The 19,697-nt window shown below is 43.4% G+C and overlaps 2 long non-coding RNA genes across 7 annotated transcripts; both read left to right on the forward strand.

Moving 5' to 3' along the window:
• Positions 1-2: 2 nt before the first annotated feature.
• Positions 3-3,919, forward strand: LOC140618648 (uncharacterized). Its single transcript, XR_012018713.1, has 2 exons — positions 3-59; positions 2,495-3,919. It is a non-coding gene; the product is annotated as an uncharacterized lncRNA (long non-coding RNA).
• Positions 3,920-10,188: 6,269 nt separating this feature from the next.
• LOC140618647 (uncharacterized) lies at positions 10,189-19,072 on the forward strand. 6 transcript variants are annotated; one of them, XR_012018711.1, is made up of 4 exons: positions 10,189-10,256; positions 12,210-12,509; positions 16,150-16,569; positions 18,758-19,072. It is a non-coding gene; the product is annotated as an uncharacterized lncRNA (long non-coding RNA). The 6 variants fall into 6 exon arrangements; XR_012018709.1 differs by lacking the exon at positions 18,758-19,072 and adding an exon at positions 18,081-18,751 and having other exon boundaries at positions 16,150-16,966; XR_012018710.1 differs by lacking the exon at positions 18,758-19,072 and adding an exon at positions 16,691-18,751.
• Positions 19,073-19,697: the final 625 nt, after the last annotated feature.

The raw sequence follows: 19,697 nt of genomic DNA on the forward strand, positions 1-19,697 counted from the left end.
CCCGCCCCCCCCATCCGGCTAAACGTGGCCCGCGCGCGCTCCGGCCGTTCCACCGACAGGTACGCGGGGAGGGGGCCCGGGGGCGGCGCGCAGGCGCAGGCGCAGACGCACGCCCCGGCCCCGGCCCCGCCGCCTCCCGCCTCCCGCCTCCCGCGCAAGGTGTGCCCGGGCGAGGGAGGGGGTCCCCCCGCGTGCCCGCCCCGCGCCTCTGCACCCGGTTGGGGGCAGGTGAGAGGGCGGCCGGGCGCAGACGGTTTTTCGGATTTTCGCCGAGGGCGGGGGTGAGCGAGGTCGAGGAGCTGGACGCGATTAAAAATGGCTCAATTACTACCTTCCTAAAGCTGTCCCGTAATTGTCGTGGTTTTTTTTTGTTTTTTTTTTTTTTTCCCTAAAAGCGCCCGACTTGCGCCGCTATTATAACTTGAGATTTCTGAACTTGGCCCGGGTTCCGAGCATCCACTTTGGCTTTGCTAGAAACCCACGTGGATGAAACCAGGCTTCCCAAATCCCCGGGGGAGGGGGGGGCCTGTGTCCCCCCATCTCGGCCCCCCCCCCAGGAGGAACCCTGGAAGCAACAATCACAACCACCAAGTTTTTGGCCCCAAAATGCAAACGAATGCAAATGTAAACAGAGCTCTGCAACTCAACACACAAAAACAGCCAAGTGGTGGAGGGTTTTTTTTGTTTTTTTGGGTTGTTTTTTTTTTTTTTTTTTTTTTTTTTTATGGGATATGGGTGTATCCCAAATGGAAAAACTTAAAAACCTATCAAGAAAGGCCCTTAAAGTATATATTTAATAAATGGGGTGGGGGGTGGGTAGGGCGATATACATGCTCTGCCGGTGAGCAATCGAAAATGGAATTTGAGAGACAGCTTCTTAGCAGAGGGGAAGAATTTGCCAAGTGTGATGCTTTGCTGTCATTTTATATATAACTACTAACCCCACATATGGTCTGGTTAGTCTTTTTTTTTAAAAGGAAGTGAACCAATTACTTACAATTAATTAGCAGTGCCAGAAGTAAATTCTTTGGCCAGAACTCTTTTTTTTTTTTTTTCCCCCCAACCACTCAAAATACACCGATGTTGATCATTTCTATTTCCAGCACCAGGGTTCCTTTTCTCAGGGAAGATAAATATCTTTCTTTAAAATATTTTTTTAAGCCCCTATAGTCACATCCTAAAACGCAATCCCAGAGACGCTCTTCAACAAACAAGAAACTTCATTTAACTTAACCAAAACAAATGACTTGGAGCATTGCTACAAAACAAACTATGAGCAAGTGGAACCAGGTTGAGCCTCCACATTCGGTGTAGCCTCGCTCTACATGTTAATGGATAACCTTTGAACTCTGAAACCTTGAATGCTGTAAACACAATGGCACTGATAGTTAAAAATTCTAGTGTCAAAATTGGGCAAAAAGAAAAAAAAAAATCCAAACTTTGCAGGAGGGGGATAGGCAAACAATCAAATGTTTTGACAAATAATCGCTCACTAAGAACAATGAGGCTTCTGGCTCTCAGACCTTGTTGCTACTGAATTATTTTCTGAGCAAAAACGGTTGTGCTTTCTCTCTCTCTCTCTCTGCTCTTACAAAGCTACCACTTTGTTAGCATAATAGCATCCTATGGTTTGTTAGTTACTGTTTCTCTCTCCTCACCCTAACCCCACCCCACCCCCAAAAGAAGAACCTTATTATGTTGTAGCTTTTAAAATTGAAAGATAATTGTATGAGCTGATCTATCTGCTAAGAGTTTTATATGTGATCCTTATGTTTGAGCAAAGAATTACAAAGAACCTTATTCCTGGAGACGTGCCAATAAAACTGGGAAATCGTTGCAAAAAATTCTGCCCGTGACTGAGTGCTGGGTTACAAACACATACTGTGTTTTTAAATGGACACACAGTGATATGAATTTGCTAAGGGCGTCCGTGGGACACACACTCTCCCCTTAGAATGTGACGACTCATACTTTTAAGATTTACTTGGGAAGCATGCCCAGTTAAAACCCTGAAAAATGGAAACTCCAAAAGTAAAGAACACTAGGAACGTTTAGTTTTGTAGTAAAAAGCTCAGAACTCCTTATTATTCCATGAAATGAAAATTGAAAGCCCAGCGTTAGTCAGTCTACGGATACTTAGCTCCACCCACGAGTAATCCTGTTTTGCCATCACCCCCAGCTAGACTATCTCTAAAGGAGTCAGGTGCTGCAGAGACGCTGGCAACAAACAAAGGATAGAACCAGAAATGTCCCTTCGAATGGAAGCTGATGCTCTGCACATGTTAACCAGAGAAAGGGCGGAAAGAAGCCCCACTTCGCCTCCCCTTAATGCGACAAACATCAGCTACACCTCGTTTTTCACAATTATCCAAACAGACCAGCCCTCCTTAAGATCTATTTCCCAGGGTACGCTTAGAAAATCGCACTATTATCTCTGATTTAATCCTCGTGATAGGAGACCTCTTCCTCTGCTAACTTCTGATTTTCTCTCCAGATGCTGCCTGCCACACACAGCCTTCTCAGATCTCATAACAAAACAAAACAAAACAAAAAGCCCTCCTAATTTGCTACATTTAACATTTATTGGGATCATCTTTGGAGACTTAGCCTTCATTAGAAGAACAATGCGATATGATCCTCCTATTTCACAAGTTATTTTATGTTACTGTGGAACTCTTACAAGAAAGACAGTTTGGAAACTGCACGTAAATCCCTGGAGCTGAAATGGAGCCAACATAGATACTCGACTTAAAAAGAATTCAGTGTTCAGGGCAGGAAAACCCGAAAACTGCAAGTGAGGAGTCAGCAGGAAAAGAAAATGAAAAAGTTAGGCAAACCTGCCAGCTCTTGCTAACTACAAAGGACATTTGAGAAGGAAACGGGGACAGCCCTTTTAACACGACTGAATGCATTAAATTAAGTGGGGATCACCAACAAGTCCAGGGAATGCTACACTCCTCTCTTCTCTATCAGGTTTCTTGATCCCACTCCGAGTCATCTCGAAATTTGAAGCCCTCCATAAAACATCATCGTGTAATATATGATAAAAATAAATTGCAGAAGTCACCTTTCAGAAGTGGAGGCAGTGCCCGGGGCCTGGAGACTCTCTCTCCCTCGGAGTTGCCAGTCCACTTGGCTCAGAACAATACTGTAAGAGATGAGACTGCTGGTTTTTACAAGCAAACTGGAAAGGGAGGGGCCAAGCATAAGGCTCAATTTAAATCGAGGATTAGACACAATTGCGACTTGATTAAGTTAATCAATTAACCTTGATAAGGTGCAAAGAGCGTAGTTTGTTTTTAACTGTATTTGTCCCGTCGGCAAGTTCGACAAGGTCCTTCCCCCGTCGGGGAGCACGACTTTTTGTGTTCTGCCAATCTTGGGGCTGGTTTTCCAAGGTTGACTTCACTCAACGTTGCAAATGTAAACTTTTCTTTAAAAAGTACACGTGTCACGTAACTTTCGGGGCACCTCTTGAAAACTTTCTGCACTCCTCCGATATTCCAGACGGAAGGGGAGGTGGCCAAAGGGGAAGGTAGCTAATGTCTGTTGAAACCTGATGCCCCGTCTCATCTCAATAAATGGATCCATCTACCATCCGCCCACTTCCTCAAGCCAAAACCCAGAAGTCAAACCATATTTCAGCTCCATCCCCCCACATACACCTTTAATCCATCAAGTCCTTTCATTTCTATCTCAGTATATCTCAACTCTGTCTACTTACCTCCATCTCTAATACAGCACCATGACCTCTCTCACTGTCTCCTCCAATTAAAAGGAGTATGTAAGGGTTCTTCAAGCTTCTTCCTTCCTAGCCCTGCCTTAATACAAGCTCCACCCGGAGTCCAGGAGATCTTTCACTGTATAAATCAGGTTCTGTCCCCACCCAGCTTAATGGCTTCCTATGGCCTCGGGGGGGGGGGGGGGGGGGGGGGGGAATAACAAACTCCAGAGCTTGCCTCCCCAGCTCTGTAGATCTGGCCCCTGCCTAACTCGGCGGCCTCAAGTTTTGGCAAGCCCTTTCCTGGGATTCTGAGCTTCAGCCACTAGGCCTTCCCTCTGACCTAGAGCCTTTAGACCTGTGGCTCCCTTTGCCTGGCTCCCCCTTCCCATTCTTTCAAGAAGTCAACTTTTGTTCCTCCTGAAAGTGATTTAAACTCTGTGCCTTTGAGGGGGAAAGAGGGTGGGTTCCCTCTGACATCGTCCTGGAAGTCTTCTCTCCAACTGAGGTTGCTCAACTACTCCAGTTCCACTATCTGAAAGCTGCATTGGCCTTAGAATATTTATTTAATCTCTCTGGATTTCAGTTTTCTCATCCACAAAATGGGGTGATGATGATGAGATGAGAAGGAAGACTTTGAAAGTGCTCATCAGGGATCTCTGGGTGGCGCAGCGGTTCGGCACCTGCCTTTGGCCCAGGGCGCGATCCTGGAGCCCCGGGATCGAATCCCATGTCGGGCTCCCGGTGCATTGAGCCTGCTTCTCCCTCTGACTGTGTCTCTGCCTCTCTCTCTCTCTCTCTCTCTCTCTGTGTGTGTGACTATCATAAATAAATAAAAATTTAAAAAAAAAAAAGTGCTCATCAAAAAAAAAAAAAAACAAGAAAAAAGAAAGTTCTCATCACAGGGAAAAAAATTCTAACTATACAGGGTGATGGATGTCAACTAAACCTATCAATCATTTGGCAACATATACATATATCAAATCATTATGTTATATGCTTTATGCTTGTATGGTATCATGTCAATTATATCTCAATAAAACTGGAAAAAGTATAATTAAGATTTTTTTAAGATTTCATTTATTCGACAGAGAGAGAAAGCAAGCACAAGCAAGGGGGTAGTGGCAGACAGAGGGAGAGGCAGAAACAGGCTCCTGGTGATGTGGGGCTCCATCCCAGGACCCCGGGATCATGACCTGAGCCAAAGGCAGATGCTTAACTGAGCCACCCAAGGACCCCAGGAAGTGTCTATAATTATTATTTATATAAATAATAAATATTTTTTCTGTAAGACTCTGGACAATTAAATGAGACACACTGAGGAGCTGTAAACGCAGTTGTTTACGGGGGAGCCTACGGGGGAGCCGTGAGGCCTGGCACCGTCCTAGGCACGGGAGACAGAACTTGCAGTAAGCAAAACAAACGAGGACTTTGCCCCTTTAGAGGGAGACAGACCACACAGATAGTATATCTGCAACATAAGGGTCCCTGGAGAGGGCAAGAGGCGTGCTGTTGTAGATCGGGTCCCCCTGAGGAGCAGAGAGGCCCGGGACATTGGGCGGCAAAGCATTAGTGACACAGAGAGCAGGAGGTGAGAGGCTCAGAGCAGAAGAAAGGCAAGCTTGGGGAAGAACTGCAAGGAGGCCCGTGCGCCTGGGGTCCAGTGAGTGCACATGGGGAAGGAAGATGGAGCCTGGTAAAGACACTGGCAGGGGCTGGCGTTGGCTCCAGTTGTGCCATGTCAAACAGTCAGTTCTATGTCCCCATGCTCTTCACCGCATCTGCAGCGCTTCATAGAGCTGGCCACTGCCTCGTCCGTGAAACACTATTTCCCTTGCTCCGGACTCCACTTTCTACTGATTTCCACCATCAGCACCATCCCGCACCCCATCAACCCCACCCCTCCCCTGTCCTCACTGGACACTCCTTCTCAGTCCCCTCGTGGTTCTTTCTATGCTCCCTGATTTCCAGATGTTGAAGCCCAAGGCCCAGTGCTGGTACTCTACCTTCTTTTTCCCATTCATTCCCTAGATGAGTTCATCCAGCCCAATGGCTCAAAGTGCCATATAGAGGTTTAGGCCTCCTAAATATCTATTTTCCACCCAGGCCTCTCAACTCTTTTTTTTTTTTTTAAGATTTTATTTATTCATGAGAGACACAGGCAGAGGGAGAAGCAAGCTCCCTATGGGGAGCCCAAGGCGAGACTCAATCTCAGGTCCCCAGGATCACAACCTGAGCCAAAGGCAGATAGATACTCAACCACTGGGCCACCCAGGTGCCCCTCGCCTCAACTCTTAAAACATATTTCCCACTGCCTCCTCCATCTCTTAGATGGCTGCCCACAGCAGAGCTCACAACAGATGCATACAGAGGGGAATAGTAAAACACGGAGCCCAGCGGCAGACAGGTCCAGTGGGAAGAGAACTGAGATTTGAGTCTTGAGGCCAGCCAGTGGGATCTTGGCTGTTTCCTCCTCTGTAAAATAGAGATTATAACCCCTACTAGGCCTGCCCCATTGGATGGCTGGGTTGCCCTTGTCAAACCACAGGGGAGCTCTGTGTTGTTTAACAGCAAAGGGTGGTTTCCCTGATGACTCTTCTCATGGATCCTGAGTAATCAACTCCACCAAGGGCTCTCTTTTTGCGTAGGACTGTCTTTGAGGAGACCAGGTACTCTAGCCTCAGCCTCAGCTCCCCTAATGACATTTACGTGAGTCCTAAAACCCAAGGTTCTGCATTTTGCTGGGAAGAGTGCACAGAGTCCTTGTCCTCACTTCCTTCCATCTCTCCTTTCTGGATGAGACAAATGTTCCAGTGAATTGTCTGTGTAGTTAGTTGAAAATTTATTTTTCTTTTTCTTTTTTGGTCTGAATCAGACTGTTCGATCCATTTAGAGCAGGGACCTGTCCAAATACACACTCAGGGATGCCTCCCACATTTCTCTGCCTCGGGATGGGTCATGTGGACTCGAGCACCAATATTTCAGAAAGATCTCATGGCAAAAGCAGGACCAGTGTGCCGAGAGGCTAGCTGATGCACGCTAACATTTATTGAGTTCCCAATGTGTGCTTTTCACTTTGTAGCTCGTTTAATCCCCTTAATGACCCTGTGAGGTAGGGTTTATATTTTGCTATTTGTTAGAGGAAGAGCCTGGGCAGAGATTAAGTAGCTCTCCCCAGGCCCACAGGCAATGAGCAGCAGCTACCTTTACTGTGTAGACCTGGCCATGCCTCACCCTCATACCTCACCGGTGTACCCCCAGGACCTTGAACCATGCCTGGCATATAGTAGATGCTCATTAAATACTGGATGAGAAATGAGTAAATAGATACTATGGGCCAGGCACTTTACATCCATTATCTCATTATATCCTCCTAGTAACACAATGGCTATTTTTAGACTTGCTGTAAATGCAGAGAGGTCACATATGCATCCAACCAATAGCATGTGTCTGGCATTGTTTGCCACAGGCCGGGGACACCACTGGAAGGAAAGCAGACTCTATTTACAGAGCTACCATTGCAGCAGAAATGCAGACAATCACATCTCTGTCACATCGATCTTTTCAAAAGTCACATTGATCTTTTCAAAAGTCAAACCTGATTACATCAGGGCCCTGCCTAAAACTCCCCATGTCTCTTAGAATAAAAACCAAAATCCCTGATAATGTGGCAGGCAGCATTTGGGCAGGGGGTGCTCAACGACTTTGGGTTTTATCCCACGAACACTGGGATGCCACTGGAAAGAAATGCAAGTGAAACCAACCCACCGAACTTCAAGTGAGTGTTTCTTCCTTGAGAAACTATCTCCTGCGAGATCGCATCCTGGTTAAACAAAGAAGATCTGGCAAATGGGAGGACACGACCATTCCTCTACTTCCTCTCCTGCGTGGAGGGCATGATCGAATCCAAGATACAGAGTGTCCCTGAGAAGCAGGACTGGCATGGGACTACCCATAATCTTCCCAGTCTTCACCCCTGTAGTTATTACTGCCTTTTCTTTAAAAAGAGTCAACTAAAAAAATAAAAAATAAAAATAAAAAGAGTCAACTGAGGCTCAGGATGGTGAAGCAGCCTGCCTGAGATCACACAGCTAACAGTTGGTTTCCCCACCTTCCACACTACACCTGAAGCCTATGTCAAAGCCCAGCTCTGTCAGTGATCTAAATTTCCTTACTTCTAAAAAAAATCTATACCGGTGCACATTTCTCGCACATCCTATTTCCTGAATGTTCACCAGTCAGCCCTGTGTGACTCTGGGGCAGGGTTGAAACATCCTCACCCAGCATTCTCCTCCCCGCCCCCTCCCCATTCTGGAACAACAATATTTCACTTGCCTGCCCTGGGGCTAGCCCCTCCCACCCTAGTCACTCCCTGGCATTCTTGGTGTACCTGCTTAGTCGCCCTCCATCATCCCCAGTGGACTCCAAATCTTCTTTGAAGGTAGGGAAGAAAGATCCTGCAAATTTACATCCCAACAGCAATCAGCAGAGTGCTTTTTGCACAGAGCTGGGAGGTAATAAACGTTTGTGAAATGAATATGTCCTAGACTCAGTCTCCAATTTCCATATGCTTTTCTTTACACAGCCCCTCAGAGCTAATCAGTTAATCAATCTCGCAGATCCTATCATCCAGTAGCTCCCAAACGCACCTTCCCCTTTCTATTCCTACCATCCTGTTTTGGGTTTCCTTCTGATCTGTGTCATAATCTCATAACCGGGCCCCAGTATCTGTCTTCTTCCTAGCCTAAAATACTTTTTCCCCAACCCCAACAAATAATCATCGCCCTGCAACTACCGCCCTGTATGAAAACCTCCAATGTACCAAAATAAATCATAGTTTCCTCTCTTAGGATGCAAAACGACACCAAGGGCCCCAGCCAACCTTTCAGCCAGATTCATTCCGTAAATATTTATTGACCACTCCCTTGTCTCAGGCACTGGCTAGGTAGTAATTAAAGAGTGAGGTACAAAACAAATGGGATTCCTGCCCTCATAGAGTTTATATTTTCAATGGAGAAATAGACATTAAACAAATTAAAACATGAGAAAAAATAGATAGGCCTATAATTATCGTAACTACCCTAAAGAAATAATCACTTAGGGACTCAAAGAAGCGTACACAAGGATATTCATTGCAGCATTGTGTATAATAGTGAAAAGTAAAAAAAAAAAAAAAATAGTGAAAAGTAAGCCATGAGCTACCTGTTCATCAAGAGGAAACTGGCCACATAAACCATGATATTGAAATAGAAGAATATAGAAAGCGGGTGGAAAGAATGAAGTGGTGTCACATGTGCTCACATGGCTAGATCATCAAGACAAGACATTGTGGAGTAAATAAATACATAAAGCCACACAAGGTATGCCATTTTTGCTGAAACACACTTACGCAATAATATACTTTATAAAGAAAATATACGTATAGGTACATAATACATATATGTATATAATATATAATACACACATACACGTTTATACTACACACAGACCATAAGGCATATATAGGCCGATCATTTAACAATATATACAAATATTGAATGATTATATTGTACAACTGAAACTAATATGTTACATGTCAATCGTATCTCAATAAATAAATAAGAAAAACATATGCAAAGGCATGAATAAAAGTTGGTTAATTCTCAAATATGGGCAAGGATGCAGGACCCTTTACTGGTAGCTAAATTTTTTTTAAGATTGTATGTATGTATTTATTTATTTATTTATTTATTTATTTTTAAAGATTTTATTTATTAAAAAAAAAAGATTTTATTTATTTAATTTAGAGAGAGAGCACACAGAGGGAGAGGGAGAAGCAGGTTCCCCGCTGAACAGAGAGCCCCAGCTCGGGGCTCGATCCCAGGACCCTGAGACCATGACCTGAGCGGCAGGCAGAGGCTTAACCAGCTGAGCCACCCAAATGTCCCGGCAGCTAAATATTTTATTTTTTAACATGAAAACATATGCAAATTTGACCTGTATAACTAAAAATTAGCTGCCTATTCACATAGAATTCCAAACTATATTAAAGATCCTGCGAGGGATCCCTGGGTGGCTCAGTGGTTGAGCGCCTGCCTTAGGCCCAAGGCGTTTAATCAGGGGTCCTGGGATCGAGTCCTCATCGGGCTCCCTGCATGGAGCCTGCTTCTCTCTCTGCCTGTGTCTCTGCCACTCTCTCATGAATAAATAAATAAAATCTTTAATAAATAAATAAATAAATACCCTGAGATACAAAAAAAAAATGTAATAAAATACTTAGTATTTTTATATACTGCTTTTTAATGAACTATTCTCTACTTACCCATCTCCTTGCTCTGTGCCCACTGCCTGTCCCACCTTCATTTTGAACCTCCCCAAACCCACATGCCACATATGTCCGAAAATCAATCTGTAGCCATCCTACCCATCCCCCATGGTCCACTCCAAATGCCACCAAGCTCTTTATTCAGTCACTCTCTTTGTTCAACATCTCCTTTATGACATTTGCTGGGCTATGCCTAGCCCTGGCTGTGCGTGTTTGTCTGAAACCTCAGAGGTAAGGCCCGTTTCCTCCATATCACGGCACATTGGCTGGCACCCAGGAAAGTATCCCAATATTCAGCTGTTTTATTGAATTAAGTAAATATGCTCCCTGGATTCTTCCATTCACTCATTCATTTACTTTCTCACTCAACAAATATTTATTAAGCACTTACTGTGTACCAGGCACTGTTCTGGGTGCTAGGAATGCAGCAGGAAACCAAACCCATCCAGATGCCTATCCTGGTGGAGTTAACACTTACTATTGTACTATATTAAATGGTAAGTGCTCTGGGGCACCTGGCTGGCTCAGCAAGTGGAGCATGCAACTCTTGATCTCAGGGTTGTAGGTTCGAGCCCCACCTTGGGTGTAGAGATTACTTAAATAAAATATTTGGGGAAAAAAAATTAAATGTTAAATGCTATGGAGAAGAAAAGAGGGGTGGAGCAAAGGGGCCGGGGATTAGAGGGAGTTGCCAGAGGTAATGTTCAACAGGCTAGTCCGGGAAGACTTCCCAGGTGGAGTCTCCCAAGTAAAGATCTGAAGGTATGAGAGTGGGAGCCATGTGAAGTTCTGGGGAGAGAGCATTCCTGGCTGAGGGACTGCCATGCTGAGACCTCGAAGCCATGTGCCCCATGGTTCAAGAAACAGCAAGGAAGCCAGTGCTGTGGCTGGTGTGGATGAATAAGAGGACACAAGTCAGAAAATTAGGATGGAGGAGGTACACATCATTTTGAGCACTGTAAAGACCAGATGTTACTCTGAATGAACCTGAGACTTGGTGAGTAGTACAAGCAGACTAATAATGACCTGACTGAGATATTCAAGAGTCTTGATAACAAACTGATAAACCGATAAAACCAAGAGTCCCCCTAAAATGACAACCCAGATAGTCTCCCTTGCTGAAATCACTCAGATCTTTAAGAGTGTTCATATTTTCAGCACAACAACAACACAACCACAGCCACAATGGTAACAGTGAGAAGATGAGACAAAGAGTAACAAAAAGGGAAAAAGAAAACAATTTGTTGAGCCCCTGCTACTTGCCTGAGTCCTAACTCCACACCTGATCTATCCAATCATTGTGTTACCGTGTCCTGGTAACCCGTATAGTTAAATTCCTGTGGCAGGTTGAGGACACTGTAGCCGCTGTAGCCACCAGAAGTTAATTCACTCCCTGACTTACTAACTTCTTTAACTTACTCAGGATTCTACAACAAGAATGAAGTGGAATTCTAGCCCAAACAAATTCCAAAGCCCATGCTGACTCATGCCATTCTTTTTTTTTTTTTTTTTTTTTGGTACATTTTCTTTTTTTGTACTATGTGGTTGACTTTGGCCTCAGGAGAATAGAGAATAATAATAGCGATCATTGATTAAGAACTTATCATGGGCCGAGCACATTATTCGCACCCTTTCTGGATGCCAGGCAGAATGGATACCCCAGCCCCCACCCCGATTGCCCAGATTAGAAGCTGTACCTCCCAGTGTTGACACGGTAGTGAGTGAAGGCCCGAGCTCTTAAAAAAAGGTTTCCAGGTTAAAAACAAGATCCTAGGCTGCTCAGCTGTTGCCCTTGCCACCTCACTGGAGCTCTCTCCACCCCCACCCTCACCCCCATAGATGGAGGTAAGAGCACTCACTGACAGGTGTATTTGGAGGAATAAATAAATCCTCACTAGTAAAATGCTTTGGGGAGAATTTGGCACATAGTGAGCATTCAATCAGGACACACTAGTATCATTGGGGCACCTGAGTGGCTCGCTGGTTGAGCGTCTGCCTTTGGCTCAGGTCGTGATCCTGAAGTCCCAAGATCGAGTCCCACATTGGGCTCCCCGCAGGTAGCCTGCTTCTCCCTCTGCCTGTGTCTCTGCCTCTCTCTGTGCCTCTCTCTCATGAATAAATAAATAAAATAAAATCTTAAAAGCAAAAAACACTATTGCCACGGTCTCTTCTCCACCACTGCAGGACTCTTATTCTGGGTTGCCAGGGTCCTAATCTGGGTTGGAGAAAAGAAGCTTACATGAAGTGAGAGACTGTGAGAGCTGGGCCCAAGTCTGTCCACTCCAGAACCTGAGCAGCTCTCGATCATCAATGCGAGACCACCCAACGTAGACAAAGCAAATGGAACTCTTTGAAGAAAGATACCTCGATCCAAGCGATCCTCACGGAAGCTGGGAGATACCTGCCTTGCGGGGCTCCTTGGGCATCTTCCCCAAACAGGAGGTCAAGCGAGACTGGAGAGGTGCCTGCAGGAGAAAGTCAGAGGTGAGTGGCCACAGGGAAGGATGTGGGCAGATGAGCCCCTGTCTCCCTGACCATAGGTGTGCCCCCTCCAGCCACACCCTCAAACAGGATGCTGGGATTTGGGGGAAATACTGGAGAGGAGATCTAAGGTCACACTCCTGATAGGTGTGTAGAGTGATCAAGAACTCCTGGGTCTAGCACTGAGGGGGGCACTTGATGGGATGAGCACTGGGTGTTATTCTGTATGTTGGCAAATTGAACACCAATGAAAAATAAATTTATTATTAAAAAAAAAAAAAAAGAACTCCTGGATCTAGACTGAAGATCGGAAACGGCTGCCCCGGGGCTCGGTGGCATAGAGGATCCAAAGCCAGCTCCCTCACCACTTCACCTTCAGCTGATGGGCTGGGGCTCAGCAGCTCCCAAAACGAACCTGCAGGCTTTCTCAGAAACCAGACCTGAGTCAAACATGGTCTTTAGAGCCTGCCTGGACCCAAACCCCTGCCTCCCCCGCTCAGCTGCTGGCAAACTCAGCCTCCCGACTTGACCTGCCTGCCTCACCTGTCCAATGACAGTAACACTGCCACCCTCTCCATGGGGACTCTGGAGGGCTGCAGGAGCTAATCACAACCAAACCTCAAAACAGGGCCTGGCACCCTGCGATCACTCAGTAAACATCAGCCCAAATGACCTGAGTCATTATTCTCTCCAAACGTCCCCTTGTTCTAAAACAGCCCTCTGCAGCTTAACTTAATCACTTTGGCTTCTTTGACAACTTTAAAAAACAACAACAACAACAACAAAAAAAATGTGGTTAGCACATTTTGTTGACATATTTTTACAAACACCAAGCCTGCATGTCCTCTTAAAAATGTTTTAAGAGATTATAGTTTGTTCCCACTTGCTCAGAGGAAGTATTTCAGCGTCATTGTGTGGGATGAAGACAGTGAGGAGTACACGAGGATCAGTAAAACCTCTTTCCTGAACTTTTTTCCAAAAAAAAAAAAAAAAGAGAGAGAGAGTTAAAGATTCAGATTCTGGGCTTTTTTAAGGACCCTCTTGCTAAGTATTTTCTGATCAAGTTACCTTCTTGGTTTCTTCTCTCCCCCATAAACACAACACGAGAGGAATGAGATAGTTTTTCTTTCTCCCTGCCTCAAAAAAAAAAAAAAAAAAAAAACACCCAAAACTGTCACATAAATTTCTCCAAACCAATACAATCGAATTTTCTACAAGGATTTGTCACTGACATGCTCTATTATTCTTTAAAGAAAATGAGAAGGCTAGGCACAGGCATGAGCCCTTTCTGAGGCGCTTTTTATTGGAAGTCAACAAATCAGAACAACGTGTCCCCAAGGAAACAAAGTAGAATTTGGACCAAGCTAAAATGGCTCTGCCCCTAATCCCCGGTCCCCCAGTGCTGTGGGGCTGCACTGACAGGAAGCGCCTGCCACCAGAAGTTTCTGCTAGTTTTCACCAGTATTTCAGCCTCATCTACCCAGCCGTAGAGACACAGATAAGATACTCAGCTTTAAAAAAAAAAAAAAAAAAAAAATTTAAATGAAGAAGAAGGAGGAGGAGGAGGAAGAGGAGGAGGGGGAGGAGGGGGAGGAGGAGGGGGAGGAGGAGGAGAAGTAAAGGCCCAGCTGCTGACCTGATCCTACCTTCCTGGTGGGCAGAGGGAGCAGAAGAAATGCAGGCGCCCCTCCCCCGCCAGAACTGGGCTTCCCGTCTGGGTGGAAACTATCTCATTACCACATTTTCAACAAGTAGACCGGTTTCCTCGTTTAATCAAAGTTAGTCTGTGGTTGTTTGGCAGTGTGCGCAGGCCGTGTTTTTACAGCTATAGAAAATGGGTATTTATTTATTTTGTGACGGCTGTGACCATATGACAAACATAAGCCAGCCTCAGCCAGTGATTTATAAGAGCTCGCAGAAGCACTGCCTTTAAGCATTTTAATAGAGGCTCTCTCATCCTTTGTAAGTGGAAGTGTAAATTGGTACAGTCCTTTTGTAAACAGCTCAGCGAGGCGAGTCAAGGGCCTTACAAATGTTCATACATTTGGGTGCAGCCGGACCCCTCCTGGAACCTGTCCTAAGGAAATAGCCCTAATAAAGGAAAAGGTCTTGAGAGCAAAGATCTTCGTGGCAGCGGGCTTTACACTAACACTCGCTCCGTGTGTGCAGGGGAGCGCACAAATAAAGACGTGGTTCATCTTCCAAAGTGATCTCCTGCTCTTGCGCACAAGGCCGTTTCGAAATTTCCAAGTTTTGAAAATATGCCATTGGGAAATAGCTTTAATGGGCAAATGGAAAAATCAAGACACAAAAATCACGTTGTTAAGAAGCCAGAAATCTTCGTATTCGTAAGCAAAAAGGGGAGATATAGGTATACGTAGAATTGTTTACCTTGGTTTTCTTATCAAGGGACATTTTAGTAGGGACTGGGTGTTGTGTGATAGCAGGAACTTACTCTTAATTCAACTGCTGTGATAAAGGCACTGAGGGATGTTTGGGGGGGTAAAGGATATATATATATATTTGATATATATATTATATATTATATTTAATATATTTAATTTTTAATTAAATTTTATTTCATTAAAATTTAATGTATTATATTTAATATATTAAATCTATATAAATATACTTATAAGAGCTATAAAGATATATATCTTATATATATAAATATATATATTTATAAGAGCTATATCCTGAAACATATAGGAGGAGAATGACATGTTAGAGTTTATAATACTTGAGCAGATTTTAAAAACGGGAGAATTGAAGCAATGTGGTTAACTTGAAATTGCAAAACTGGGTGTTGGGTATGGGGGTGGTTCGTTTTACTATCCTCTCCACCTTTACATCATTGCAAAATGCTTATTAAAAAGTTTTAAGTCGTAGTTTTCTGATAATGGGATACGTATGACCTTTGTTTACCTCCCGTGTTTCTCGGATTATTTTCTACGATATGCCTTCTTTTAGGAAAAAGGCATTAAAAATCCGAAGAGCTGACAGTCCGCAGAGATGTTTTTATTGCTGTGTAATAGTAGTGAATCCCCAGAATGCTGTGATAAGCCTGTGTACCTTAACGTGAGCTCATAAATGGTCCAAATCCTCTCTCTGGGATAGCACCCTGCCATCTGAGACTATGCTGTAAATATGATCGGCTGATAAAAAGCCCAGCTGCCACGGACCATTTTAAAGATTAGGAACCATTTAAACACACACACACACACACACACACACACCCCACCTCTAGCCTCTTAAATGTTAAGTGGCAAGATACTCTGGTTTTACTTCCAAAGTTTCATGCAATAATCATGTAAGCAGCAAGCAGCACAGAGCTCCACATACCACCAAGCTGACTCAGAAGGAAGGGTTCCACATTCCTTAATTAGCAGCATCAGAAAAGCAGCTCTTCCTGCAGTGGAGTTTCCCATTTCAGCCAGCTACTCATTGGCTCAACACACCCCACAGGTTCTCACAGGGGAGTTCCAGAAAGTCTGGAACCCGAGACAATGTTATTGAATTTACATTAACCATTTCCTTTGTTCTGCTTTCATTCTAGTTTATTTTATCATACCCTATTGTATTCTGATTTTTGCAGATTGAAGATGTCCACAATAGCATTATGCATATTCTTTTTTGTCTCCAGGCTTCCCAGACACCCTGTCTATACAGAGATCACAGCCGGGAGCAGAATAAATGAGCACTTCACCAACTTGAAAATACAATTCTCTTGGTTATTAATAGTCAAAAGACTCCCAGTACTGGGCCAGAAGTTTCTTTTTTAGTAGCAATTACTTAAATTAAGTTTCTGATTTGTATTAAAGTTTTCTGGCAGAACTCAACACAGGATGCAAGAGCATGAGGAAGATTTCCAAACAAGATTACACGGTTTTCCGATGTGATACATTTGATCATCTCTGAAAAGGCAGGGGCGACATTGCAATCTTAATTGAAATGTCAAATTCTTGGGAAACGTTCTCCTTGTTAACATTGGACTTAAGGATTGTAATGATTATTTACTTTGAGCTCCAGAGGTTTTGAAGAAATGTAAAAGAATCCTAAGCAGGTGAATGAGAGATTTGACAGATACTTAAAAAACACCATTTGGGGAAAACCTGGTTTTTGTCCCTTGAGGGATCCTCAAAATCTGTTCAATGAGGCATTGTTCCATTTTTTTTCTCTTTCAGTCTTCTCTTCCTTGAACTAGGCCTTTTCAAAGAATGCTTCTGCTCATTGACCAGCAGGTTGAGAGATTTATATTTGGTTTCTAATTAAGTACCCTAACTGTAAGTGAGAGAATGGAGAAGAAAAGCCCATAGTCTTATATCCCAAGAAGAAAGCAAGTGTTTGCTTCAGTGGCAAACCTGCCTTCTCAGGAGTCTAAGGGGGAGCAAAGAAGGCCCATTTTATTTCTTCTGAAGACATCCTCTGGCGCTTGAGAACGTCTGATGTTGTTTAGCAGGGTAAGCCAACCGCTGATGGGTTCTGTTAAGAACAAAAGCCTTGGCTTCTGGTCCCAGAGAGTAATGAATTTCTAGTAACACTTAACATGGTAATTACGATGAAAAATGTATTTTAAAATTAATGTACTTTAACAGATATGTCAAGTTGAATCCAGAGCCAAGGACACTGGCTTAAACTAAATTGACTTATGGCCTTTTGGGATTCTTGGGTCATGTAAGAGCTCAGTTTGACTTTATCCCTAACTCAGTTTCTCTATTCCCTCTTCATATCACAACTATTAGAGACATAAAAAGTGCCCTGTGACTATGATATAGTCTTTTGGGAGACCTGGAAGATGTCATATCTTTTTTTTCTTGAAAATAAAGTTTATAGGGGTCCCTGGGTAGCTCAGTCAATTGAGCCTCCTACTCTTGATTTCAGCTGAGGTTGTGATATCTGGGTCATGGGGTCAGGCCTGGCCTCAGGCTTCATGCTCAGCGTGGAGTCTGCTTGTCTCTCTCCTTCCCCCTGATTGTATACTCTCTCTCTCTAAAATAATAAAATCCTTTTTAAAAAATTAAAAATTAAAAAAAAAGGAAAGTTTATCGGGGCACCTGACTGACTCAGCCAAGGGGGCACATGAATCTTGACCTTGGAGTTGTGAGTTCAAGCCCCATATTGGATATAGAGATTACTTAAAAATAAAATCTTTTTTATTTTTAAAGAAAGTGTATAAAAACAACACATTGTAAAAATATTATCCCAAACCCAAAAAGCTGATTCTTCTGTCCGTTTCAAAGAAATCAAGATAGAAATAAAATTGTTTTTATTAATATTTGGAGGACGGCATTCATATCTAAGTAAGAATTATGCTTGTGAAAAAAAGAGATCTGAACTCACTCTAAAAAATTTTGCCCCCTTCCATTTCTGTACATTAGAAAACCGTTCCTGCCTTCCTCTTTACTTTTCCAAGTTATTAAAGATTTTGTGTCTTTCTTAGTTTCCCGGTATGAAGCAAAACACTGTAAATACATCAGAGAAATGCTAGAATTTTAGCCAGTAATAATTCAAAGCTTTGACTCTGAATACAGGCACCCACTATTCACAGTATTTCCCATTGTATCCTGTTTACAGAGAACCCAGATGAATGGTGCCCACCTGGAGGTGTCCCATGGACCGAAATAATCTTAGCAAATGTGCGATGGTCTGGGTACAGCCGCTGCTACCTCCTCATCTAGCTGAGCCCACTGCTTGGTGCCACCAGTCTGTTAGATAGTAACCTTCAAGCCCTCCTGGCCTTGTTGATATTTCGTTGCCTATCAGTGGATCATTAGTTGGAGTATTTCCTTAGTCATAGAGACTAGCCGTTTGTTGGGACGTTCTCAGTAGGAACTACAGTTGAAGATAACAGAAGGGTTATTTAAACATGAATGTGAAAACACAAAACAAAACACTTCTTTCTTCTTGGGGCCTAAGACTGTTTTGTTATTTTCTGATTCTTAAACTTGTTCAGGCTTCTTAAGTGCAGAGATCTGATTGTCTTTTTAATCTTTCCTGTGACATTTGAATGTTTAAGTCTTTTGAGAATATATATATTTACATTTTCCAACCAGCCAACGGCACTTAATATCTTCTATAGTTCCAAAGATTAGGAAAAGAAGAGAAAGCTAGAGAGTTGGCAAGCAAGTGTGTAATAATCTGGCAAGGAAATTCTTGAGCAAGAATATATGGGTTTGAGTTTATTGGAACATTTGAAAGCAATTAAATTGTTTTTTTCCCCTCAAACTTATTTTTGTCCTTTTTACTTTAAGCACACAGAGGCATACAGCTGAAAAATAACATTGCAAGTATAAATGAATCATTAAGCTGATCAAGCCAAGAAGCTACTACCAGGAGTCTTTATAGAATACTAGGTAAGGGGGATCCCTGGGTGGCGCAGCAGTTTGGCGCCTGCCTTTGGCCCAGGGCGCGATCCTGGAGACCCGGGATCGAATCCCACATCAGGCTCCCGGTGCATGGAGCCTGCTTCTCCCTCTGCCTGTGTCTCTGTCTCTCTCTCTCTCTCTCTCTGTGTGACTATCATAAATAAATAAAAATTAAAAATAAATAAAAAATAGAATACTAGGTAAAATGTCTGTCATCTATGCTCAGGCTTATTGGAGGGGTCGGGACCAGCCCTTTAAAAAAAAAAACTGATCAGCTCCTGAATATTCAAATTTATATTTATTGACCTGATACAGAGTGTCCTGCATAGTGTTAAAAACAGCGTCTTCCAAACTGTGGGGATAGACACGAAAATGAGATCTATGATTAATCTATATGTAAATGTGTGTTGAACACATGTAAATAGAATATAGTAGAAGCCCCAGTAGATGAATCAGAGTTATTCAGGATAACTCCACAATGAGCTAAGAGAATATCATTAGGTCTGTGTACCTGCCTTATTTTAAATACAAGCGCTCCGAAACTTTGCAGTAGCACTTAGGAAAGACTACAGGGTACACTCTAGTATGCAGTGGACAATCCTTTAAAAATACTTCTTTATTTTTATGATTAGAAGCCTTACTGTTCATTGTAGAATTTTTTTTTTTTTTTTAAGAGAGAGAGCACAAGCTGAGGGGGGAGGGGCAGAAGGAGAGAGAGAGAAAGAGAATCTTCAGCATCTCTGTGCTGAGTGTGGAATCTGACTTGGGGCTCAATCTCACGACCTTGAGATCATGACCTGAGCCGAGATCATGACCTGAGCCAAGA

This window comes from Canis lupus, chromosome 26, assembly GCF_048164855.1.
Source record: "Canis lupus baileyi chromosome 26, mCanLup2.hap1, whole genome shotgun sequence".
In the NCBI taxonomy this organism is placed as follows: Eukaryota; Metazoa; Chordata; class Mammalia; order Carnivora; family Canidae; genus Canis; species Canis lupus.